This window comes from Pelodiscus sinensis, chromosome 1 (genome assembly GCF_052426305.1).
Source record: "Pelodiscus sinensis isolate ZL-2025 chromosome 1, ASM5242630v1, whole genome shotgun sequence".
Taxonomy (NCBI): domain Eukaryota; kingdom Metazoa; phylum Chordata; order Testudines; family Trionychidae; genus Pelodiscus; species Pelodiscus sinensis.
The window spans coordinates 291,069,776-291,096,365 of NC_143052.1; the positions used below are offsets into that span (position 1 = coordinate 291,069,776).

The following is a 26,590-nucleotide window of genomic DNA, read 5'->3' on the forward strand; positions in this document are numbered from 1 at the left end:
TCCTAGGGCACAGGAGCATTTCATCTTTAGGCCATAAAAGGACTGTGTTTTCTTGAGAACTGCCACTGGCTGTTTTTCATTAACAGACATTGCCATTCGCTGGCGATCACGTAGACTGTGAGCAGGAACCACTTCCCTATTTCCCAGAAGCCAAACAAACTGGATTGTGTAATATCAAATCCAGCTCACGGTCTGGCACCCGAGTGTAACACAATAGGAGGTATCATTCCATTAGGCTTGGTTGCTGCTTATGTATCTTAATTTGATTAAAGCTACATTTTGGTTCTTGGATAAGTGGGACAACAATACAGATGCAACAGGATGACTGGGGAAAAATCATTTAGCTTCCAAAATTCTAAGAAGAGGGAAAAGAAGGATTTTACAGGCTTTCCTAAACTTCATTTTCAAGCCATTTTCTTCCTTAGTTCAATAGACACATTCAGAGAATTAATGAGAATAACCAGGCATGTTCTTTGTTCACAATCACAACACACTCACAGTTTAATGAGGAATAAACTATGGCATAAAGAAAACTTAAGTCAAGATCTCAGCATAGCCCCAGGTCAGACATTGATCCGCCACCTACTGGAATAAATGAAAAGACCCTCTATAAGCATTGCACTGAGGGCTAAACACATTTACCAACAAAAACCTGCACTGAACCATCAAGAAGCACACGGGCTTAATGGAGTCACTGTTGTTGCCATTATAAATCATAATTGAAACCATGTGAGTCTAGTAGATGTCCCACTAGCTGCAGCATGTCAGTGCATGTTTATGTTTCACGTTCTGCTCTTTTTTACTTGAGCAGAGATGTTCAACAGGGAACTGTGGCTCCATCCGACTCCCTCGCCAGTGAATTTCCCATTGAACAATGGGAGCAGGATCCAGCCTTTGGGGTGTCAAAACTAACTAGGCTATTGGCGTGTTACCCTGTTGGAGTCAGATTCTGTACTGCTTGGGGGAGGAGAGGAAGGGTATGCAAAAAGTTTCCCTTCATACAACTGCTGCTCAATGGCATCATACAACAGCACTGAGCACTCCGGGTACTGTGCACTTCGTCTTGTCCATGGGAAACAAGGGCATCTGGAAGGGTAATCTAGAGTAGGGTAATGCCTTCTCCTTCTGTAATGGCCCATGGAGCAGGGTCAACATGGCCAGGAAGTATTCAGGGGCAGCTAATGACCGATGGGAAATGCACACCCTACACAGGGAACAGCACTTATGGATTTGTGTCTTCCTGAACTGCAATCTTCCTATTGCTCCTCCTGGCGAGTGTACCCTGCACCACCCCCTAGAGGTGGTGGTACCAACAGTCAAGCCCCCAACAAAGGGCAGGATCTTGAACATCCTTTCGTGTGTGAGTCCGCAGCAGGCCTGCTTATAGGATGGAGACATTGCAGGCTCAGGTCCATCATCTCTAGACTGTTAAGTTATTTTCTGTATAGCCCTGCAATCAGGAAACCATTACTGGAAGGCAGTAAGATATGTCAGATTTCATTATCACCCTGCAGTCTGCGAAAGGGAGCAAGGATTCAACAGACGCATTCTCACAGTTTGGGGCTTTCATTGGCTTTTATGCATCAAGCAGCATTTCAAGTGTCACCATTTTCTCCTGCAAATTGGAGGGAAGAGGGGCTGGGCCTCAAGTAAAAGGTATAAAGTATTTTGTTTATTTGGGAAAGGATAACAATCGTACAGTGAGGCTGGATTTGAAAGCCTGGGTTTCAGAAGGGAAACTGACTTCGCTTTATGACCAAAAAAAAAAAAAAGAAATTTCAAACCAAAATGTTCCAAGACCTCTCATTCACGAGTTTAACTTTTGCCAGTCATGCTTCAACAATTTCCATTAACATTCCTTCTTCAGTCCTGTAAGTGGAGAAAGCAAATAAACACCAGGTCAGTGCCTGATGTGTTAGTCGGTGATGCTGTACTTGATTTTGGACTTGATTTTTAAAATGCTGTCAGCCAGGAGAGAAGTGTCAGCCACACGGTGGATAATAGTAGGGTCAGATCCTTTGGCTCTGTCTCCACATAGCCCAGGGGAGGAGCTGCAAAGATGGCTTAATGCCACCTTTGTCCTATTCAGACTCTGAGCTGACACGGCCCCTCCCTCTCCCACTACAGTTCAGAGCAACCGCAGGAGCTGCTATGACTTGAGGCTTCCTTTCCTTTGTCTGATGCACTGCAGTCTAAAATCTTTGGGGGCCATGAGCGCTATGCTACTCATCCTCCCATCTCTGGCACGCTCCTTTCTCCCAGGACTGGTGGGACAATGAAGTGCACAGGGCCACTACCATTAGGCCTGTGCTGCAGGAATTCTCATCCCACCCCTCATGGCTCACTTACAGCCTCAATGTGTTGCAGCAAAGGATGGTATCAGACCAGTGCTTGGACAGACAGAAGCAGATTAGGGACTGCATTTTGGCAGAATTTGGCAGAATACTGGGGCAGCAGGGTGATAGGGCAAATATCCCTATTTTTGCAAAATCAGTAGCGGGCAACCTAGGCTAATGAGTGGGCCTCGTGAGTGGCCCTCCTTCATCTCAAGGTGCTGCAAGGTTGTCGTAACCAGGGCTCGACAAATAATACAATCTACTCCCCCGTGGCAAGTAGATTGTAACCCGGAAGAGCCAGGTTCGGGCGATCTGCACATGCGCAGATCGCCAGACAGCACGGCTGGTGAGTGAGGCTCGCTGCGGTTCGGCGAGCCCTGGTCAGAACCAAGGCAGCCTCCCAGGATCAGGTAGTTTTGCTAACTGTGCTTGTGTACCTAGAATTTGCAGGGTGTTCTGACTGAACCATAACAACGCTTTGATTGTAGGGAGAGGGAGCACACAGCTCTTAAGGCCCATGTTGTGTGTGTAACCCTCAGATCTACTGGGTGTGGTGTGCTGTCCCATGTAGTGGCACTTATACCCCTCACAGAGCGAAGGAAGAAGTGTGCTCCATAGCCTTACCTGAGAGCCACCTGGCTTTTAGCTCAGTCAGAAGAGGCTCATGCACTAAGCTCCACACATCCCAGGTCTGGTTCCACCTGTTGGTGCTACACATGCAATCCGCACACACCTCACTTCTTGTGCCCTTGCTTTATGTGAGTGTCACTTTAGTGACACTGGTAGGAAAAAAACTATCCAGATGGAAACCAGATTGAGGCAATCCTGCATGTGGGCAACAAAATGTCTCATGGGCCTTACATGGAGCCCCAATGAGTTGCATGTGGCCTGTGGGCCGCAGGTTGCCCATCACTTCACTAGATCTCGGCTGCAAGATAGCACCTCAGGACTCTGTGTCCCTGCAGGGCAGCACATGTTTCTGCAATACTTGGGTGTTCAGTCAATGCTTCCTCTCCCAGGAAGAAGAATTAATATACAGGCAGTAATATATTGCCAATATCTGAACAGTGAGCTTCTACAGAATGCTCCCTCTTCACATGCATGAAAACTCCTTTTACTTTGCTCAGGACGGTGCCACTGTAACCCACTTTGGAGTGTGTGTTACAAGTCCTCCACTGTGCTGATCCCCAGAGGGTACAAGCTGTTATGAGCAGCTTGGTTGTCTAGCTAGAACACCTCAAGTGTTAGCACTGGAGAGGCCCTGGTTCAGTCCCCACCATGTTAGCCAAGGCAGTGGCCACCATTCAGCGAAGAAGAATAAGGAACTGGGGCAGCTATTCGTTTGTGGTTTTCATCACCATACACTTGGCAAACAAACTTATATCAAGTGCATTTGCTGGAAATGTTTATGCTTTGTTCTTGAATTATATACTGATCATATGTGTGTGTAACTTAGCAAAGACTGCAGGTTGGGTCATTTGAACTGTGGAGAGGGTGAGTGGGGGGACACGAGGAAGGAGAAACGGGGGAGGGAAGGAGAAAAGGAAGTGAAAGTGACTAGCTTATAAGCAACCTGGGAAACTTCTGGAGAATACCTGCCATTGGGGCAATCCAGGCCATAGTAAAACTGCTTTGTAGAATTTGCATGCACTTCAGGGATAAGCCATTCCTAAGAGTCATTTCAGCAGTATACAGAGAAGGAACAAATGGCAGGAGAGGCAGAGAAATCAGCCAACCTGTCTTTCAGGTAGAATTTTAGCCAAAGGCTCCCAAGATTGGCAGACAGTGCCCCTTTGACCACATCACTACTGACCTGTCACGAGCCTGATAAGGTTGTCAAAACAGAGGGGATTACTGCACAACGCCGGTCTTCACTTGAGAACTCTAAGGAGCATGAAGGGAAAAATTGGATGATCAAGGATGTGCAGTCCTGCTGAAAGAAATAAAAATGGGAGGGGGGAGGTTAAGGGGATAGGATGTTGTGAGCAGTGCTCTAGCTGAGAGACAAGTTGTCAAGCAGTTTTACATCCTGTTAGACTCTTTGTTCAAGAAAAGGTGAATGTAGTTACCATGGTTTTCCTTGCCACAGGCAAACAAACAGCATTGTACACACACCCTTTTACCTCACATGAAGTCCTCAGTGTGTTGAATTTTTATCTGCAGGCACCTTTATCTCATTTTCATGGTATGCATAACCCCGAACACAAGTTGGGCCTGACTGGCTGAAGGTGAATCATTGCTGTGCATCAGTATTGCAATTGCTTATCATAAACATAATTTTCAAAACACAACTTTGAAAGCATTGTAAAAGAACGTGTCTTTATTACACATTCCATTACAGGAAAGATCAATGCTATAACAGCATTCAGGCATGCCCTGCTCAGAGGTAACTGCTGGGCTCTACTCTCCCTTCTCTGGTAGCTGAGGTAATGCCATACCTACAATCTAATCCCATGTTACACTCACAGGAGGCATAATAAGCAGGGGCAGATTTAGGGGTAGACAACCCAGGTAACTGGGGTGCTGTATTTGTTTTAAGCACCCAAAGGGAATACTCCGTGAGGTTCCCAGGGCCCTACAGGCAGGGCCGGCCTTAGGCCAATTCACCTGATTCCGCCGAATGGGGCCCCGCACCTAAAGGGGCCCCACGCCCTGAACTTGGAAGTGTGCCAGGTGCCATAGGTGGCGAGTTAATATTCAGAGTGGGGCGCTGCTCCAGCAGGCTCCAGACCCCCCCTGCCGGCCCCCCACACGAGTCCTCCCACCCCAGCCCCGGCCCATCCCTGCCATGCACAGCTCTCACTGCGACTCCCCCTCAACGGCACGCGCTGCTGTTACCATGCGCAGTGTTTGCAGGTGGGTGGGGAGGATGCCCGGGCATGACATGATGTCACGGCCCAGGACTTTAAAACTCCTTGGAGGCACGTTGCATCGTGCGGCCTGTGTCCGAGTTCGAAGTCCGGGGTCCGAGTGCAGACTCTGGCCCCACAAAGTAGAAGGCAGAAGGTAGGGGAGGGGGAAAACTAGGGGGAAGGGGCTTGTGCAGAGGGGGGAGGGTGGGAGAGGAAGGGGCTTGTGTGGAGAGGGAAGGAGGGAGATGAAGAGGCTTGTGCGGAGGGGAGATGGGGGAGATGAAGGGGCTTGGGCAGAGGGGGAGAGAGGAGGGGTGGGAGAGGAAGGGGCTTGTGCGGAGGGGGAAGAAAGAGGAAGGCACCAAGAGACAGGGTGGAGGAGAGACAAATGCCAGGGGGCCAAGTGCAGACAATGAGGAAAAGGGCAGGAGGGGAGGTGTCAGTGGGAGGGGGGGTAGGATGATGCTGGGAGAGGTGAGGAGAGGGGAAGGGCATTGGGGGCTAGAGGGGGGAGGGGAAGGTGCTGGGAGAAGGCTTGAAAGAAGGGGTGGGCATGAGAAAGGAGTGGACAGAGCAAGTCATGTGTGAGGGCACAGGGGCTTGAGGGGAATGGGGCAGAGAGGGGTGAGAGGGTGGGCATAAGGGAAAAAGAGGGCAAAGGGAGCAGGGGCAGTAAGGGAAGGGGGAAGCACCAGGATAGTGCAGGGGTAAGGGAAGGTGCAGGTGCTAGGGGATTCTGGGGTGAAGCAGAAGGGCTGACACCTGCAGGGGAGGGACCAGCACCAGAGGAGAGAGGCAGGGCAGGTGTGTAGAGGAAGGTGTTGGAAGAGGGGATAAGGAGGGGTAGTTCACATGGCTAATGGAGCACCACCAAAAATTATACAAATCTGCCAGCCCTGGAGGAGGAGTGAGTTGGCTACCTGCGCCACAGGAGGTGTGAGTTTAGCACAGGGTTTTCCTGCTGTGCCATGGGAGGGTCTGTGTGTGTGTCTGTGTTGACGGTGGATTTTTTTTTTTGCTCAACCAAAATTGCTGAGGAGCCCCATCAAAATTGTTCCAATTGGGCCCCGCACTTCCTAAAGCTGGCCCTGCCTACGGGGAAGTAAGAACAGGACTTCTGTACCCTTCCAAGCATGTCATAAGAGGTAACTAAGGAGGGTTGGGCTAACAACCCTATCCTGTAAAAATAAAGATATGCTACAAAAACATCAACAATTTCAATTTGAATAGCAAGCCAGCCTTCTCTGACTAAAAAAGGCCCTCAAAGTTGGCAGCCAAACCCAAAAGGATACTGAACTGCCGATTCCCCTTCTTTCAGCAAGAAAAATGTCTAGAATAGGCACCTGGAATGTGCGAACAATGTGGGAGGTAGGTAAGACAATCCCTATCCTGGAACCCACAGGGAAAAAGGGAATGAGGAAGGCCAAAGAATAGTTGGAGAAGAGACCTGGATGTGAATGTGAGGAAAATGGGCAAAAGCTGGAAAGACTTATAAAAGGTGGCACAAGACAGAGAGGCTTGGAAATAACTTATTAATGGCCTATGCTCTCATAGGCAAAGAAGAAGAACCAAAGGGAATATAGAATATTTAAGTAAAATGTTTCGGATATGCCACATGAGGATTCATTTTTCACAAACCTCCTTGAATGTTCTGGATCTTTGGAGAATTTCATGGAAATGTCCAGACTTTCTGAGAATCAATTTTTTCTTGAACTACCTAGAATGTTGTCAGCCTTTTCCTCATGGGTATATAAAGGCAACATCAGTCAGTCAGTGAGATATCTGAGGCTACGTCTACACTGCAGCCTTTTACCGGCAGAGACAATGCAAATGAAGTGCTTATTAGTATTTGTCGCGCTGTCATTTGCATATCTCTGCCAAAGCTTTTTGCGGAAGAGTTTTTTGTGCCAAAACAAGCAGTGCGGATGGGGCTGTTTTGTGCAAAAAAACTCTTTTGCATAAGATCCCTTATGCCTCAAAAAGGAGGTATACAGGATCTTGTGCAAAAGGGTTTTTTTGCACAAAATGGCCCCATCTACAATGCTTGTTTTTGCGCAAAAAACTCTTCCAGAAAAAGCTTTGGCAGAGATATGCAAATGACAGCGTGACAAATGCTAATGAGCACTTCATTTGCATTGTCTCTGCTGATACAAGGCTGCAGTGTAGATGTAGCCAAAATGAAGTGAAGAGTGAGCCTAGCTGTGATATTGGGAACATTGTTTTATTGTGGAATCATGAAGAGTGTAAGTAGTGACAAATAAAGAACATATTTTAATGAGATGCCAGAGATATCTATTGAACCCCATCTATGCCACAAAAGAAAAGACTGTGAAACAGACTTTTGCTTTCCCTAATACTAATTGTTTTCATCCATAGAAAATAAGCGTTGCCACTGAAGAAGTCTTCAGGAGCTCTGTATAGGAAGTGAAAATCTCAATTGCAATCTAGTTTGCAACAAAGGGCACATTTGATAGGAAAATATCTGAATCCGAACAATAGACCAGGCTTTAGGCAGTAGCAACTGTCCCCCTGCAGAAGACATTGAAGATTGAAGCATAAATGGTGGGAGTCCTATTCCTAAGGAATTAGCAAACTCCTGTTTTGCTCTCTTGTTGATACTGCTCGAGTGTCCAAAGAAGAAAGGTTTAGAAAAATGAAGGACCACAGAAAGAGCTGGGTTTCTTAGTATGACTTTAGCAAGCTGCTAATGGACAGGGAACAATTGTACGGACCTTCACCGGATGCTCACACATGTGGAATGTTTGGACATCAATAGTAAAGACCTCTGTGCTGAACTGGATAATGCCCATCACACTTTTCAACATGGGAAGCACTCTCAGAGTTCCAACTTCTCTGATTCATTCATGATGCAGAGCTGAAGGATGCTTTCCCTAATGTGTGCATAGCTCTGAGGATCCTGCTCACCCTGCCAGTCACAGTCACGAGTGATGAGCTTTATGAATTGTATCTTCGATTGATGATGGCAGATGAGACTGGCATCATTTGCTGTTTTATCACTTGAAAATGCCATTGGCCAGTCTTCAGATCTCTCTGACACTGTGCTTCAGTTTGTGCAGGCAAAGGCGAGAAAAGCGACCTTTTGAACTAAATGAATAGGGTTAATATACCAAGGCTGTCTGTCACCTGCTGTAACATTATTTAATGCCGGTCCACCCGAGACTGATGCAGAGTTCAATTTCTCAATGTTAGTACTTTTCAGTTATTCTTAAAATCATAATGTTGCTATAAGCTTAGAGAAAACTATTTTTATTTGCTTATATATGGCATGAATGATAGATCCTGGCATACAAATGTATCATCTTATATGAAAGAGCTAAATTATGTATGCAAATCATGCACCAAATTCATTAAATAACCTAAAAATGTAATAAAAAATAAGGCATTCAAAAATTCAGCAAATGGGGGGGTGGGGTGCCAAAGACACACCTCACCTGGGGACCCATTTGATCAAGGGCTGATCCTGACAATAGGAACTGAACCCTTCTGATCCTGATAATTCAGTTCCAAACTGTTGGGCTGTATCTACACTGCACCCCTTTTCCGGAAAAGGGATGCAGATGAGACAAGTCGGAATTGCAAATGAAGCAGGGATTTAAATTTTCCCCTCTTCATTTGTATAAACATGGCTACCGCTTTTTTCCGGCTCGGGGCTTTGCCGGAAAAAAGCGCCAGTCTAGACGGGGATCTTTCGGAAAATAAAGCCTTTTCCGAAAGGTCCCTTATTCCTCTTAAATCCCCGCTTCATTTGCAATTCCGACTTGTCTCATCTGCATCCCTTTTCTGGAAAAGGGGTGCAGTGCAGACACAGCCTTGGTGTTTCGGATGGAATGTAAACAGCAAAGTTGTACAGCGGAAGGGATAGCTCAGTGGTTTGACTGTTGGCTTGCTAAACTTAGGCTTGTGAGTTCAATCCTTAGGGGAGCCATTTAGGGATCTGGGGCAAATCTGTTAGGATGGTATTTGGTCTTGCCACAACGGTAGGGGACTGGACTCAAAGACCTCTAGTTCCTTCCAGTTGTATGACATAGGTATACCTCCATGTTATTATATTTATATACTTGGCTAGTACCTAAGGGTATGTCTACACTACCCCCTAGTTCGAACTAGGGGGGGTAATGTAGTCATACGGAGTTGCAAATGAAGCCCGGGATTTGAATTTCCCGGGCTTCATTTGCATAAAGCCGGCCGGCACCATTTTTAAATGCCGGCTAGGTCGGACCCCGTGCCACGCAGCTACACGCGGCACGGGGTCCGACCTAGCCAGCATTTAAAAATGGCGCCGGCCGGCTTTATGCAAATGAAGCCCGGGAAATTCAAATCCCGGGCTTCATTTGCAACTCCGTATGACTACATTACCCCCCCCTAGTTCGAACTAGGGGGGTAGTGTAGACATACCCTAACTGCCTAAAGAGCAAGAGCGGAGTTTCAAGAGGTCATGGGGGACTGCAGCCTTGCGTATTGGGATGTGGCTTGTTTTTTTTCCTGTTCCCCTGACTATAAGGGAGTAAGGGAGTACTTGGATCCCATGAATTTTTCCTCTACTCCCTCTCTTCACCAGCCAAGAGTGAGAGGCATGCACAGAAGCTGTGAACTTTCCATTCATTCCCCTATCATCAGGGGAACAGAAAAAAAAGCAAGACATGTCCTGGTACACATGGCTGCTGCCCGACCCGTGCTATCATGAAATGGCACTCTTGCTAAAGATAATGAATGGTTTTGTGCTTACAGCATTGAACTAGGGCTCTTGAGATCTTGCTAAAATTCCTGGCTCTACCATAGACTTCCTATGTGACCTTAGGCAAGTTACAAAGGTCATATTTCTAAAGGTATGTAGACATTCTTCCATTTAGTGTTGCAACACCTAAGTGACTTAGGAGTTTTAAGGCTTATCTACATGGGAAGTTAGTATGCAAAAAGGATGTGAATTTGCAGCATACCAGATACTCCACACTAACTCTCTGTGGGGACACTCTCATAGAACAGTACAAGCGCCCTCAAGCAATTCAGCATAATGCACTTTAATATGCCGCTATTAAAGTGGGAGTATAAATATGCTTGCGCTGGCAAAGCTATCTCTGGACAGGAAGTGGAATAAGATCAATTAGTATAAAGGTACCTTTTATTTTGACATAATAGCAGCCACCCTGAGGGGTCATAAAAGTATAATTGTGCTGCTTAAAAAAAATGTTGCCCAGCTATGGGGAAGTGTCCTTTAAGAGACTATGGCATGAGCACTTGAAACCAGTTGCTAAGCTCTACAGAGGCTCATGGCATGTAGTGCTGATCAGTGATCAGCTTGGGGCCTCTAAGTGCTATGGTAAATCCATCAGTACAACGACTACAGGCAGAACCTCTCTACTCTGGCACCCTCAGGACCTGACCGGTGCTGAACTAGAGAATTTGCAGAACCACAAGAGGTCAATATTGTCTAGCAACATTACCAACACTTTCACTGCTTACTGGGCTCTTAGAAAATATGTAGTGGTAAATTAGAGCTAAATAACAGCACAGAACACTGAAAGCCAAGACTGGTGGTTGTAAACAAACTTTAGGGGACTTTGGGAACCTGGCCATGCCCATGATACACCCATGATACATCCAGCTAATTAAATTCATGCCAGACTATGGATATTGTTGGACCAGCAAGTGCTGGACTAGAGAGGCATCCCTCCCTGCCACCTCCAGCATATGCTGTGTGACGTGCAGCGGCAGATTTAGGGCAGGGCGAGCGGGGCGGCTACCCCGGGCCCTGTGCTTCCCGAGGCCCCGCGCATGCACCGTGGTGCCACAGCGCATGCGCCGTGTCAAAGGAGGGGCTCCACGAAATTTCGCTGCCCGGGGCCCCACCACTCTCATCCGCCCCTGGTGATGTGGACAGGACTGAAATCTTATGATGTCACAAAAGGATGATGCCACAAGTTGGTGATGTCGGATGTGTGAACAGCTGTCAGAATCTTCTCCTGATCACACAAAGGTGCATGCTAATAATGGGAGTGACCAAGGAGCAGAGGGAAGAGCCAATGACAGTCTATGTTACCGTTGTGAATGTATTAATGCTGCCGTGTATGACACTGACCGGCCTTGCCTGCTCTGTGATCCCTATCAGAAGAGTCATGTAGTGTTGTTCACAACTACTGGTATCTCCCATAGCCACCAGCCATTACTGAGGTGGCTAGACTGGAGGGTGGAGAAGGAGACATTCTGTGCACCTCCTGAGAAGCCTCTGGTGTGTGCATTCCTTGCCGCTCATAGATACTTATCCAGTTGTCAAGCCCTGCATCCTGCCTGTACCACAGTTTTTGGCAATGGGGGAAAACAAAGGACCCAATGGTTAAAATTTACAGAGGATAGAGTTTACTACCCTGCTCCCATCTAAATGTTTTTCGTGTGGAAAAACTCAGGCCTTAATAAACAGTTTAAGTGGGTTGTTACTGAGATCAACTTCAAGGCAATCTGTAGCACCACTGAAAAACACAAGACCCTCCTCCTTCTGGGAAGGAACACCTTGGCTTCTCAATTCACACAGCCAGACAGACTCAATTTTATTTACATCAGTGTAAAACCAGAGTCAACCCACCAAAAGTGTTAGAACCAACCCCCCAGGGAGGCAGAAAGGCAGCACAGAGCACTGACCACGAAACCACAAGTACATAATGATTCAGGCATCGTTTTTCAGTAAGTTCCCTTTCCTCATTAGCGGACTGATCCAAAGACAATTGGGAGTTTGTCCATTGTCATCAGGGGGCCCCAGATCAGGCCCAAGCATTGTGGCCTGGGGCTTCATAACACAACAACAATAACTTAATTGGTCTCCATTATAAAAACGTTCAATAATGTTAACAGCCTGAAAAGTGTGTTTGCTTTTCTAGTGACATGAAATAAATCATGTTGAGGTATGTGAGCAACCAAGACCAAGAAGTTTACACTCAAAGTGAAAGGGAAAGAGCTGAATACTTCACTCCATGTTCCACAGAAGCAATAACATCAGCAAATAGCCCCTCATCTCGCAATGACTCTGATGACAAGTTCCCTGATGGCTCAGTCAGAATCAGCTTGTTCCTGTCACTGAGTTTTTTGCAGAGCTCTCTGGCAAGCTGCTTTGAACCAGGCTCTGCTGAACCACCAGCTTTGATCTGCATTGCAGTATCTTTATTTTCCTCAGGGCTTAACTCACCACATTGTCATGTCCTCAGGTAAAGCCTTTTGAACTCTGCTGTAGTGTGCAACTACAGAGAAGTGTTTCCCCTATCTGTCCAAGGAACCACTTAGCACAAAGCCTGAAGGCCAAAGCTGCCAAGTCTTTCTCTTTGGGATTCACTTACTAATTATTGACTTCAATTTCATGCTCCATGTCTATGATTGTGACTTCAAAAGGAAGAGTTCCGTGCTGCATTTCAGCAGAAAATTCCAATTCACATTCATCTGCTCTTTAAATCTTATTCGCCATGAGAGGAGAGACTTAATTCGCAATCACAGGGCTGCCAAGCAAAATGGCTCGCTCCATCTCTTTACCACCAAGATTTTACATTGTCCCTGATTTAGTCTAATAATAATTGTGATTGGAGGAAATATGACACATAGGTGATGAAAGGGTTAATGGAGACCTGAGCTGCCAAGTGTGCTACCTTTGCCCCTCAGGGGAGAGCCACCCTTAATTAGATATGAAGCCCAGTTGAGGCAGGGCTGGGTGGTGATTATGAAGACAGGAAGCTTACAGAAGAAGGGAGCTGCGGGGAAAGAATTACCCTTCAATCTCGGGGTTTAGCGATTACAGGCAGTCCCCGGGTTACGTACAAGATAGGGACTGTAGGTTTGTTCTTAAGTTGAATCTGTATGTAAGTCGGAACTGGCATTAGCCGCTGCTGAAACTGATCAGTTTCAACAGCCGCTGAATCTGGACACCAGTTCCACTTACATACAGATTCAAGGTAAGAACCCCAGGTGTCCCCAAGTCAGCTGCTGCTGAAACTGATCAGCAGCTGAATCCAGGAAGCCCAGGGCAGAGCAACTCTGCCTCGGGCTTCCTGTAGTCAGCCGCTGGTCAGTTTCAGCAGCGGCTAACTTGGGGACGCCTGGGGCAGAGCAGCTCGGGTGCTGCTGGCTTGGTCCAGTAGCGCGGCCGCTCCTCGGAGCTACTGGACCAACCCAGCAGCACCCCAGCTGCTCTGCCCCAGGCATCCTGATTCAGCCACTGCTGAAACTGATCAGCAGCTGAATCAGGACGCCTGGGGCAGAGCAGCTGGGGTGCTGCCGGGTTGGTCCAGTAGCGCCAAGGAGCGGTGCTGCGGGACCAACCGGCAGTGCCCCACCTGCTCTACCACAGGCTCCTGGCTTTGCTCCACGTCTCCCTGGTCTGCTGGGGGGGCACTAGCTGTGTCCCCCCCCCCCTCAGCAGACCAGGGAGACGTGGAGCAAAGCTGCGGAGGACCCGAGCCGAACCGTGGCGCTTCCAGATCAGCACCGCGGTCCGGCCCGGGTCCTCTGCGGCTTTGCTCAGCGTCTCCCTGGTCTGCAGACCAGGGAGACACTGAGCAAAGCCACGGAGGTCCCGGGTGGACCCGCGGCTTCCAGATCAGCTGAAAGCGCTGCGGGTCCGGCCCGGGTCCTCCGCCGCTCTGCTCAGCGTCTCCCTGGTCTCCCTGGTCCCAGCGTCTCCCTGGGGCCGGACCCGCACCGCTTCCAGCTGATCTGAAAGCAGCGCAGGTCCAGCCGGGTGCTCCGCCGCTTTGTTCAGCGTCTCCCTGGTCTGCAGACCAGAGAGACGCTGAACAAAAGGGCGGAGCACCGGGGCCGGATCCGCAGCCGCTTCCAGCTGATCTGGAAGCGGCGCAGGTCCAGCCGGGTGCTCTGCCGCTCTGTTCAGCGTCTCCCTGGTCTGCAGACCAGCGAGACGCTGAACAGAACGGCGGAGCACCCGGCCAGACCCGCGCCGCTTCCAGCTGATCTGGAAGCGGCCGCGGGTCCGGCCCCCGGTGCTCCACCGCATTGCTCCCGTCTCCCTGGTCTGCTGGCGGAGCCAGCAGACCAGGGAGACAGGGAGCAGCTTTTCTCGCCCCGGAGAAGGCGGGCGGCGGGATCAGGTGTCCCGCCACTCGAGTCCTCCGGGGCGAGAAATCCCTGTTCGTAACTGCGGATCCGACATAAGTCGGATCTGCGTAACTCGGGGACTGCCTGTATAGGGAAGAGCAAATCCTGCAATCCTCATATAAGTAGGGGAGGGTGGCAAGAAGCCATGAGTGACATAGAACAGCCACCAGAGTGGAGCAGGCTCTCTTGGGATGCCCTGACAAAAGGATAGGAAGTGATTTTCCAGGGAGAGAGCTCTGAGGGATGTCTAACTGAGAGGGAGGTCAAGTCAAGTATATTTTTGTTTACATGTTTGGGTGTGGGATTCTGTTGGGAGGCTCCAGTGGAGAGTCCTGAAAGTCTTGGCCCTCAACAAAGGGTTAATCTGCAAAGCCTGGGGATGGGGGAGGTGAGAGAGGCAAAGAAGGCCTAAGAGAGGCTGGATAAGAAGCATCCCAGGGAAACAGCAGTGAGGACATGGACTGAGCAGACCTTGGCTCAGGTTACATAGAGTCCCCAGGTTGGAACTTGGTGGAGTAGTGGGAAGGCCCAGGTTTCCCTACCAGCACTGGAAAGGTGGCCTGAGTTCACAGAAAGAGACGGGGATGGTATAGAGAGTCCAGGGAGAAAGGCATCGAGGCCACAAGGCCTGGAGTTGGGCTGAAGATTTTTTGGATGTTTGGATGGTTTATTCGGTTGGACTCTTTCTAATCCCAGATGGGGGTGGTATAAAGAACAACCTGGCCAGAGGGCCAAATTATGGGAAAAGACCACAGCAGCACTGGAGCAACTGTTCGCAGCTGGCACCAGATAAGGAGAGAACCTTTATGCCTGGCCATGAGGAGGTGTTCCAGTGGTGCGTGAACTCCCTCACAATGATAAAAAATAGTAGTTTGAATTCGAAGCTTTAAAAAATCCTATTTACTTAATCATTAAGCCTCCAACAGCTAATAGGGATTAATCCTGTTTTATGGAGGGGAGCCTGAGAGAAAGAGATTAAGTGGCTCCAGGCCACTGAGTGAGATAGTGTCAGCAGGGGTTCTAAGGTGTGCAGAGTCTCTGGGTGGAGTTGTCTGCCACAGGAGCTTTGACTGAATAACAATCGAGGAAAAATCTCAGGGAACAGACTGATTATTTGGCCCAGCATGTCCCTGGATACCATGTAACTGTAGCAAAGGGAGCAAGGGGGCGCCAGTTGAGTGCCAGCGGTTGTCTGGGGAGGGTCAATACTTCCATGGCTTCTGTCTGCTTCGTTGTGTGGTCAAACAGCTTAGCTATTTTTAAGACGGTGCTTGACAAACTCGTTAACAGGATTATACTGGGGTTGCCCTCTGTGGCAAGGGATCCAATTCTGTGACCCAAGAGCTTCCTTCTGGGCCTACAATCCTAACTGAAGCCCAGGTCCATTGACAAATGAGACATTTATAATAAAATCACCCTCGCCTACTTATATGACATGGGTCATTTCAAGCCAACCCATAAAATACAGTCCGTTTTGGTCTAGAAGTCTGCAAAATGGCATCAGTCCCCCAAAGAACTGAATAATCTTTACCAGGCTCTGAATTTCACCCATCTGAATTTTTTCAATATCGTAAAAAAGGATTTTTGCTAAAATATAAGTCCAGAACAGAGTGACAAGCTGGAAGTCTAAGAAGTAATCAAGCTATTACAGCTTAGAAATGTGACAAGTGACCTAGAGGTGCTTAGCCGGACTTCATAGTGATCCACAGTCATCCTCAGGAATTGTTCCCTCCCCCTACCTTCCACCAAGTTTCCACATAAAGACAATTAGAGGTGGACAGTGAAGGATACTTGATGTCTGCCACAGTTTAAAAGTGCATTAATGGGGGGGGGGAAGGTAAAATATGAAGGGCTTGCTTTGCTCTCACATAGCTATGGAAGTAGAGCTGTGGGCAGTGCTGCAGCACCTCCAGGTTTTGGGCATCCTGGCCACACACCCATTGCCCACATTCCTAGCCACAGTCTCCTTGCCCCTGTCACTCAGGTTTCCAGCTGCCAGCCCCACTGTTCCCCACCTGTTATCTCTGCTTACAGTCCCATCAGTTACCATCTCCATGTGAAGAGTCTTAGCTGCTGGTCCTGGGTCCCACTCAGTTGCTGGCCTTGCCACCAAGTCCTACATGCAGGGTCCCACCCAGCTGCCAGGTGTGGTGTCCCAGCCGCTGGCCCTTCATGCAGTGTCCTAGCTGCTGGCCCTAGCTCCATGGGTCAGTGATGGGTGCAGACAGCAGTAAGAGGGGGTGGAGTTGAGCACCCCTACTCCAAAAATTGTTTCCACACTTCTCTCACTTACCAGTTTAAACCAATGGCAAGTCCATTCTAGTGAGTGAAGCTACAGAGACTTGAAACCAGCGTTGAGGCGAAGAGACAATCCCCCACTCTTTCGAAACTGAAAGCATGGCCAGCCGCTGTACTCTAACTTCTTTTTTTCTGAGACAAGAAAGATTTGAGACAAACAAAACAGATTTAGTGGTTAAACACTGCCACCTGTGACTCTCCGATATTTCTCAGTAAGCAAGGCAAGTTAGTCAGCAAATATGCTTTTCAAAGGTAATACATGGTATTGATTTCTCCCCAAGGTACCTTAATTACACAGTTCAGAGTACTGAAAACAAGAATATCTGTGATGTTACCAACAGTCCAAGATCACTGGGTGGATAAAAAAAATCATCAGCAGTTTACAGCTGCTTGAATACAATTCCTGATGCGTTTCTCAGAAAACAGAGACAGAATCAGTGCCATCAGTGCTTATTTAATGGCTGAAGTGATATACAAGCACCTAGTTTTTTCTGTTATTTTTGACACGATTGCTTAATACTTCACCTGCCAGAGTAGATAATCTGCCTATAAAGCTATTTTAATTCCGAACATCTTCAAAATTTCCTAAACATGCAAATTTAATTATGCTGACACAAGGCCAGTCTCTGTTAGAGATGCATCATTCTGTTCCAATTAACAATAAAGCTGCCTTATGTTGTTTCCTGAAATCAAAACAAAGGTGTCTTTGTCAGAATTATAAGTGCCTGAATGAGCTACAGTTTTTTCCAGTCTTTGGATGTACAGCCTTAAATCATCTCTCTTCTTCAGCCACCTGATTGCTTTGGAAAATTATAAGAAAATAGCAACTTCAGAAATACATTGTTAAGGTGTGTAGGCCCATCTCCTTAGCTGAGGTGAATCAGTATTGCTCCACTGTGCGCTTCAGTCTTTATAAAATAAAGAAAATGAATTTCATTTTTCCCACCGCAATTTTGAGAAATTGGAGGTTTCTATCTTTTAGCGAGTCAGAGCAGCTAAATGTGGGGTGTCACATTTTCTGGCCAAAGTGACCCTAGAGAGAGGAAAGGTGGGTTTGTAGCTGAGACTCCCAGCTAGACTTGTGAGATATATGTTCTACTCCTGCTACAAACTTTCTTCATGAGCTTATGCTGGAAACTCCAAATGCCTTGATTTCCTTTCTTAGTTAGAAAATGCAGATAACACTTTACCTAATAAAGCTACTTCAACCTACATTAATATCTGCAGATCAGTGCTCTCCTCTAACAGAAAGCGCTGTAAGTGCAAAAATGCACTCTGCTGCCTTTAAGTGCAACATTCCATGCTCCAGGTGGGTCCCTCTGCAAAGGTGCACGTTTCCCTTCGCAGCTAAGGATTAGAACACAATTTACAAATATGTACGGATCAAATTTCGCAGCAGCCCTGTGAGACAGAGAAGAATCACTAGCCTCTTCCTACAGTCAGGAGAACCTCAGGGTAATGTCTCTATCTCAGTTGAGAGGTGGGCTCCCAACTGAGATGCACTAACTCTGCTTCAGTCAGTATGCTGAAAATAGCAATGTGGCCAGAGGGGCACAGGTAATGGCTCAAACTAGCCAGTGCCACCAGTGTTCTCTGTAAGCTGTGTATCTGTGCGATTCAAATGCTGCCCACCAAGGTGCCCACAACTAGATATTATGTTTCTGCTGGTGGTGCACTTTTGCACATGCCTCAGTTCACACAAAAAATTTATTCCGCACAGGGATGGAAAAGATTAGAGGGAACATTGCTAGCTACCTGAGTACAATCCCACCTGCTTGCTTCAGTATGTGCTCAGGCTGTTAGCCCAAGCCACCATCGCCATACTGCTATTCTTCGCAACGAGAAATATTACCTACTGCTACTATTTTCACTGTTACTAATTTCAAAGAGTTGACGTTCCCCAGGAATTAGCTGGATTATGTGTTGTTCCCCACCCACCGAGTAGTAAAGCTTGAGTAGGGAGGAAAAGAACTGTTTTAATTTGGTCAGTGGCCTGGCTTGACTTAGAGCACCAGGGACTTAACATCACTGTCTCACTGTAAAGCTGTTGTATTAAAGATTAATGCACCTGCCACACTGCCTAGGAAACCAAAATCTAATTCAGTGCTGTGTGCAAAACAGGCATGCGAATCAAGATTTACCTTTTAAAAGAGCTATAAACTTTAATGAACTGTGCATCTTATATAACTGTTTATGTGTCTATAGATTTATCTACCCATCCACCAAAAAAATAAAACGCAGCTAGAGTGCAATGAGTTTTAAGAGCAGTAATTCTGTGTCCCTCGGCTCTGTGTCTCCCTGGGACTATTATCCTGGAATTCCACACAATTCTGTGACAGCTTCTGTAAAATGAAGACCATAACTGTACAGAACAATATGATATTTTAAGGGAGGAAATGAGAAAGGCTGCTTACACTGCTTACACAGCTGACAGCCAAGTACCAACTTGCATTTCAGGGAAAGCGCTCAGATAAACTCCTGGGAAGTTTCTTAATTGATTTCATTAAGCTATATTTCACTAACCTAATTGCTTAGACCCAGATCTTTAAAGGTCTGTAGCTGCACATATATGCAGATTGGTGCTGGGAACTGAAAGGCTCCAAACTCCAAGTGCGATCAATGGGAAATAGATGCCCATCCTCTTTGAACACTTTTGAAAATCTCCTTAGGCAGTTAAATACCTTTCAGAATGTGTAAAATGGGATGTGTGTGTGTATGGGGGCAGGGGGTGAATAGCATTTACATGCCTCACAGTGGATGTGAGGACTTGGAGCATCAACAGCCTCCCTAGGCAAAGTGTGCCACTCCAGGAAATGGTGGGGATGTAGACAAGGGTGAGGCTGGGGCAGCCAGCCCAGAGCATACCACGCACACCACGACAGCCCCCAGGCAGCACCTCAGCATGCTCCTTTCAGTCCTTAGCACTGCCTAGGCTTGAAGTCTCTGGGAAGTGAAGCTAGGGGAGAAGCCTCTTGAGGCAAAGCTCCTTCACCTAGGAAGACGGGAAGCCAGCTCCTTGTACTTCAGGCAGAAGGTCCAGGACAAGTGGTGACAGATCTGCATGGCACAGCCAAGGGGGGGCGCTGCCACAGCACCACCTCTTGTGCCTCTGGGATTCCCATGAGGCTCCTAGGCCTCAACGCTCACAGCCACAGAGCGCTGCTTCTTCTCTAGCCAGCTTGGGCGCCTGTCTTTGGCAGCCAAAGGACAAGAGGCAATGCTGATAAGCAGCCAAGCTAGAGGGACTGCTCATCTGCTGGGCTTTAAACATGTAGCTTGGAAGAAAACCTTGCTCTTGGGCCATCTGTCTTTTTTCCCCCCTCATTGGGGCTCTTCTGCCACTGGCTGTACTAAGGAATAGCAGGCAAGGAAGTAGGAGGAGGCTGAAGGCTGGCTGTTGCTGCTGTAAGCATGCACCAGCTGGGACTCAAACCCAGCTCACAGGAACAGGACTCCTGCATGATGCCTCTACACTACTGGCATGCTGACTGGTTATGCTCGCTAAGCAATTTCATCCTGCCTTGGGCTGCCAGCATGAGCCACTCAAAGGAGAGGTGATGGCCAACAGCAGCTATCAGCAAGTGAAATGGCTGAGAGGTTAAGGTGATAAACTGCTAACCTGTTGGTCTCTGCACACATGGGTTCAATCCCCCCCCCCCTTCTGTTGCTTGTCTGCTGTTCTTCTTTTGGCTATGGGGTCCTTCTTCCAGGCATCTTTTGCACTTGCCTGCCCAAGCGACTCCTACCATCAACTTTCCTTCCCTCATTACTATCCCTGAAATTTTCTTGGTGTCCTGGAGCCATTGCTCTTATCACAAAGGCTGAGCTGAATTTCTATTTTTCCCCCTTCCCTTGCTCACTACAGCCTCTGGAGTTTAGCCTATAGCTCAGCTATCTCTAGGTGTTTCTTATCTTGGTTTCTAAATTGAAATGTCTCTCTCCTGTCTCTTTCACTTGTACACTTGAGCAAACATGCTGAAAAATGAACAAGACACAATGTAAAGGGAGTGAAATCTCTGTTACATAAGAGGCTGGATAGACCCAAAGGATTGACTCATTCATGTTAGGTGTTTATAAAGCATTACTCTTTGTGCTCTATATGGGTATTGTTTTATTTTTCAAATACCAATGAATAACCCTCTGAAATATAGACTAAGTTTTCAGCCTCTGGTGAAGCGGGTGAGCTTACCGTACATCTCTTCTCCCAACACACCACACCTTTGATTTTCTTTCTGTAACTCACATTTGCACACACAAATTGGGTGATTTTATATGCCAGTTGGTAATTAGGCACACAATTGCCTGATATTTGCACATCTGTTGAAGCCACTGTTACACAAGTATGTGACAATGGACAGTCCAAAGAAGTGGGGCTAGAACTCACAGGGCCAGAGCCAGCTCCCAGCAGCTCAGGCTGCTGGAGCCCAGCAAGCAGTCCAGCCAGGGTATGAGCAGCAGGGCCAGCAACCTGGCAGGGGCTGGAGGTAGTCTACCCCTACCCTGGACCTGGCAGAGTCAGTGGCTGCGGGTGCTGTGGCAAGGAACCTTCTCCAGACCAGCAAACTTCCTGGTTTGGAACCAGTCAGGACCTGAGGGTGCTGGATCAGAAATGTCCAACTTGTAGCTAGAGTTGGGTTGTTGAAATCTAGCCATCTATCAATGAGATTCTTTTTAAAAATCCCTAGTTTTGTGGATAGGGGACCACAGTGTGAGCTACTATAGATCAGCAGAGAGGGGATCTGTCCCATAATTTCCATTCTTCAATGACTTACAGAAAAGAGTTGAAAAAATAAGCCTATACAGATTCACTTGCTAGTATCCTTTTAACCATCTCTGAAGCAGAACCATCTTCTCTGATCAAGAAGCAGTCCCAAAAAGCCACTTTACAATTTCCTGATGTTGTGCAGACAATAGTTACCTATGCTGCAATACTCTCGACTGATGTTTTATCAGCACATAGAATCATAGAATCATAGAATAATAGGACTGGAAGGGACCTCGAGAGGTCATCGAGTCCAGCCCCCCCACCCTCAAGGCAGGACCAAGCTCCGTCTACACCATCCCTGACAGATGTCTATCTAACCTGAGAGGGAGATTCCACCACCTCCCTCAGCAATTTATTCCAATATTTGACCACCCTGACAGTTAGGAATTTTTTCCCAATGTCCAATCTAAACCTCCCCTGCTGCACTTTAAGCCCATTACTCCTTGTCCTGTCCTCAGAAACCAAGAGGAACACATTTTCTCCTTCCTCCTTGTGACACCCTTTTAGATATTTGAAAACCGCTATCGTGTCCCCCCTTAATCTTCTTTTTTCCAAACTAAACAAGCCCAGTTCATGAAGCCTGGCTTCATAGGTCATGTTCTCCAGACCTTTAATCATTCTTGTAGCTCTTCTCTGTACCCTTTCCAATTTCTCCACATCTTTCTTGAAATATGGCGCCCAGAACTGGACACAGTACTCCAGCTCAGGCCTAACTAGTGCAGAGTAGAGCGGCAGAATGACTTCACAAGTTTTGCTTACAACACACCTGTTGATACAACCTAGAATCATATTTGCTTTTTTTGCAACAGCATCACACTGTTGACTCATATTCAACTTGTGGTCCACTATGACCCCTAGATTCCTTTCCGTCATGCTCCTTCCTAGACAGTCGCTTCCCATCCTGAATGTATGGAACTGATTATTCCTTCCTAAGTGGAGCACTTTGCATTTCTCTTTATTAAACTTCATCCTTTTTACCTCTGACCATTTCTCTAACTTGCTAAGGTCCTTTTGAATTATGTCCCTATCCTCCAAAGAAGTTGCAACCCCACCCAGTTTGGTATCATCTGCAAACTTAATAAGCGTACTCTCTATCCCAATATCTACATCATCGATGAAGATATTGAACAGTACGGGTCCCAAAACAGACCCTTGTGGAACTCCACTAGTTATCCCTTTCCAGCAGGATTTAGCACCGTTAACAACAACTCTCTGACTACGGTTATCCAGCCAATTATGCACCCACCTTATCGTGGCCCTATCTAAGTTATATTTGCCTAGTTTATCAATAAGAATATCATGCGAGACCGTATCAAATGCCTTACTAAAGTCTAGGTATATGATATCCACCGCTTCTCCCTTATCCACAAGGCTCATTATCCTATCAAAGAAAGCTATCAGATTAGTTTGGCATGACTTGTTCTTCACAAACCCATGCTGGCTATTCCCTATCACTTTATTACCTTCCAAGTGTTTGCATATGATTTCCTTAATTACCTGCTCCATTATCTTCCCTGGGACAGACGTTAAACTGACCGGTCTGTAGTTTCCTGGGTTGTTCTTATTCCCCTTTTTATAGATGGGCACAATATTTGCCCTTTTCCAGTCTTCTGGAATCTCCCCTGTCTTCCATGATTTTTCAAAGATCATAGCTAAAGGCTCAGATACCTCCTCTATCAGACCGAAACAAAGAAGTCATTGAGCATCTCCGCCATTTCCAAGTTTCCTGTTACTGCTTCTCCCTCCTCACTGAGCAGTGGGCCTACCCTGTCCTTGGTCTTCCTCTTGCTTTTAATGTATTTATAAAAGGTCTTCTTGTTTCCCTTCATGCCTGTAGCTAGTTTGATCTCATTTTGTGCCTTTGCCTTTCTAATCTTGCCCCTGCATTCCCGTGTTGCTTGCCTATATTCATCCTTTGTTATTTGTCCTAGTTTCCATTTTTTATGAGAGTCCTTTTTTATTTTGAGATCATGAAAGATCTCCTTGTTAAGCCAAGCTGATCTTTTGCCATATTTTCTATCTTTCCTACACATGGCTACGGACATGTAGAAATGCAGGCAGACAGATGGGTCATGTGTTACCTATGTTAGGGATAGGCTGCTTTAAGTTAGTAGAGCACCAAAACATTCACTAAACCCCCTTTGGAAAGCCATACATTGGCGGGGTCAGGTCCTACTCCTGGGCACAGGGTGACTCTCCAGGGCTACGTCTACACTGGCACCCTTTTCCGGACATGCTTAAAACGGAACAGTTTTCCGTTATAAGTATTTCCGGAAAAAGCGCGTCTACATTGGCAGGATGCTTTTCCGGAAAAGCACTTTTTCCTGAAAAGCGTCCATGGCCAATGTAGATGCGCTTTTCCGGAAAAAAGCCCCTATCGTCATTTTCGCGATCGGGGCTTTTTTGCGGAAAAGACTACTGTGCTGTCTACACTGGCCCTTTTCTGGAATAGTTTTTCCGGAAAAGGACTTTTGCCCGAACGGGAGCAGCATAGTTTTTCCGGAAAAACACTGACAATTTTACAGTAGATCGTCATTGCTTTTCCGGAAAAGCCAGCAGCCAGTGTAGACAGCTGGCAAGTTATTCCGGAAAAGCGATTGCTTTTCCGAAATAAGTGGCCCAGTGTAGACACAGCCCAGGAGTATCTGGTCCTGCAGCCCCAGGGTGTGAAGGGGGGAGTGGAGGGTGAGCCTGCCCCACACTCTCCACACAGTGATGGCTCCTGTCCCAAAGGAGATAAGCTCAGTTCCTTGCTCTGGGCCCACTGGCTCCCAGTGAATATTAGAAAGAGCCCACTACAATGTCACGTGACATACATCTATTCTTCAGGCAGGGCTTTCCCCCCATAATGCCCTGCTCCCTCCCAGCTGATGCCAGGTTTCATCTACCAATCTGGGCTGTGGCAGACCAAATAAAACAATCTGGTAGGCCAGGGGTGGCTCCTGGGTTGCCAGCTGCCCATTGCTGTTCTGCATCAAGCATTAAGCCAGCTTTACCACTTTCCAGTGATACCCTGTGTCCTGCAGAGCTTTGACCTTTTAAACTCTAATTAATTAAGGTATAGAAAGATTTAGCCCACACATCAATCCCCTGCTGAAACAAACCATTTCCTTTATTAAAGGCTTTCTAAGGGGAACACTTAATGTATCACGTAACAGTAAAATCCTTTTACTTAGCAAAAAACTCCAGATTTCCAGGATTGTTCCAAGCTCAGATTTTATAGACAATGTGTATAATACTGTAGAAGCACCATACTTATCTTTGCTTATTTTTTAAAATTAGATGAAAAATTAATGGAAAGATGTTTGGAGAAACGAAAGCTCTTTAAAAAATGCTCCACGCTTTATTGGTGAATGAATGAAATCAAGTTTTATGGGGATATTGATTTTTTTAAAAGGAATATTGATCTATACCATTGGTTCATGGATGTGACAGAGATATGGCCCTTCACTGCATGTTCTTTCAAGCACAGAGCTCAGAGCCTCAGGCAGAAGAGAAAATTTCATAGCTATGTTGCCTCTTGGAGAAGAAAAGAACAAGTTCCTTAGTGAGTCATAATTTTTTTCCCCCCTCAGGAGTATCAGTGGGGCTGGAGAATGTAGGTAGAAGCTGAGTTTAAAATTGAACTAGGAGATTGACCTGTGAAAGCAAGATGGAATTACATTGTACAAGATTTAGATGTAACAGGGCGCTGCATGCACATATATGGGGCCAAACAGAGGCTGTCTTCTCTGGATGCCTTCAGGGTACTTCTCGCACACTAGTACAGCTGCACAGGAAGCAGTCTTAGAGCAGTGCCAATGCTCTCACAGTTTGTGGTGAGAGAGACTGGGGCAAATGATGCTGCCATTTGCATGGGACACCCCAAAGGGAACCTGTCTGGGTGCAGCTGGTCCTGTCCCAGCTGGGCAGCAGGTTGTGCCAGGAAGGAATGCCCACTACACTTGAAAACATGCTGAAATTTAAAAAAAATCAACAGTGAACAAGGGTCACTGTACTTGTAAACTACACTCAAGAAATTGCTTTCTGGGACAGGATGTTGAAATCCCAGAAATCTCATTGGAAAGTCTGTTTTTTTAATTGTTCAAGAGGTTTGAATGATTTGGGATGAGCATCCAATATTTTGGATTTTCATCCACAGCCCAACTTTGATGATCACAAATTCCTGTTTATAAAAATCCGGGGAGGTGAGCTGGAAGCAAAACAACCCATCTAGAATGCTGCATGTTTCATGCTAAAGGAAACAAGCCATGCCAAGCCAGCCTGCCCGCACTACCCCGCTATTGTTCTTTCTAATCTTTTCCAGCACATGCAGATTTTTTCCATTCAGTGGAAATTCTTATTAAAATTCATAGATTCCACAGCCAGAAGACACGATGGTGGTCATCTGGGCTGACCTCCTTCATTACACAGCCCATAGACCTTCCCCCAAACAATTCCTCCTTGAACTGAAGCATAAAACATTCCATTTTGGTTTAAAAATTAGCATTGTAGTAGCTGCATAGGGACAGAAGCTATATCTAGACTGCAGGCTTCTTTCAGAGGAAGCTTTTCCAGAAGAGATGTTCCAGAAAAACTTCTTCCGAAAGACGGCGTCCACACTACGATCTGCTTTTTTGAAAGATAGCGTCCACACTGAATGGATTCTCTCTTTCATTTTAGCTGTTATTACTATAGATGGAGTGGCCACCAGGGCACCCTGCTTTTTCCTCTTTCCTCTTCTTTCGATAGAATTCCCTCTTCCCTGTCCACACATGCCTTTTTCCGAAAGAGCTCTTTTGGAAAAAGGCTTCCTCCTCATAGAATGAGGATTACCAATGTCAGAAAAAAACTTCTGTTCTTTCGATTTACTTTCAGAAGAACATGATTGCAGCGTGGACGTAATTGAAGTTTTTTCCGAAAAATGGCCATTTTTCAAAAAAACCTCTGTAGTGTAGACATACCCAGAGTAGGCTGGAAAAAAGAAGGAACATTGTAGCAAGCATGCCTGTGCTCATGACATGTCCGTGCCCACCTTCATGGGGTTTGTTGTAATTAGATTGCTCAGCTGGGATTAAGACAGTTGTAGTTCTTGATTTAAAGACCAATTTTTCCCCCTATATGAAATGAACCTGAAATAACATTGATGATTTAGGGCTTGAGCGGAGTCAAATTTTACCTTAACAATGTCTCTTTAACCAAAGCATTTGTAATTCAGTCAAACCCAAGAGTTCCTTGTATCCACCCAGGCC

At 46.7% G+C, this 26,590-nt stretch overlaps 1 long non-coding RNA gene across 2 annotated transcripts in view; it reads right to left on the minus strand.

Annotated features, from left to right (window-relative positions):
* Positions 1-481: 481 nt before the first annotated feature.
* The window catches only part of LOC142826481 (uncharacterized), a 103,934-nt gene continuing 77,825 nt past the window's right edge, over positions 482-26,590 (minus strand). For both annotated transcript variants that reach the window (XR_012900644.2, XR_016348808.1), the window contains exons 2-4: positions 16,590-16,726; positions 4,150-4,269; positions 482-1,869 (exon numbers count right to left, since the gene is read on the minus strand). This is a non-coding gene — a long non-coding RNA (uncharacterized LOC142826481). The remainder of the gene's footprint in view (positions 1,870-4,149; positions 4,270-16,589; positions 16,727-26,590) is intronic.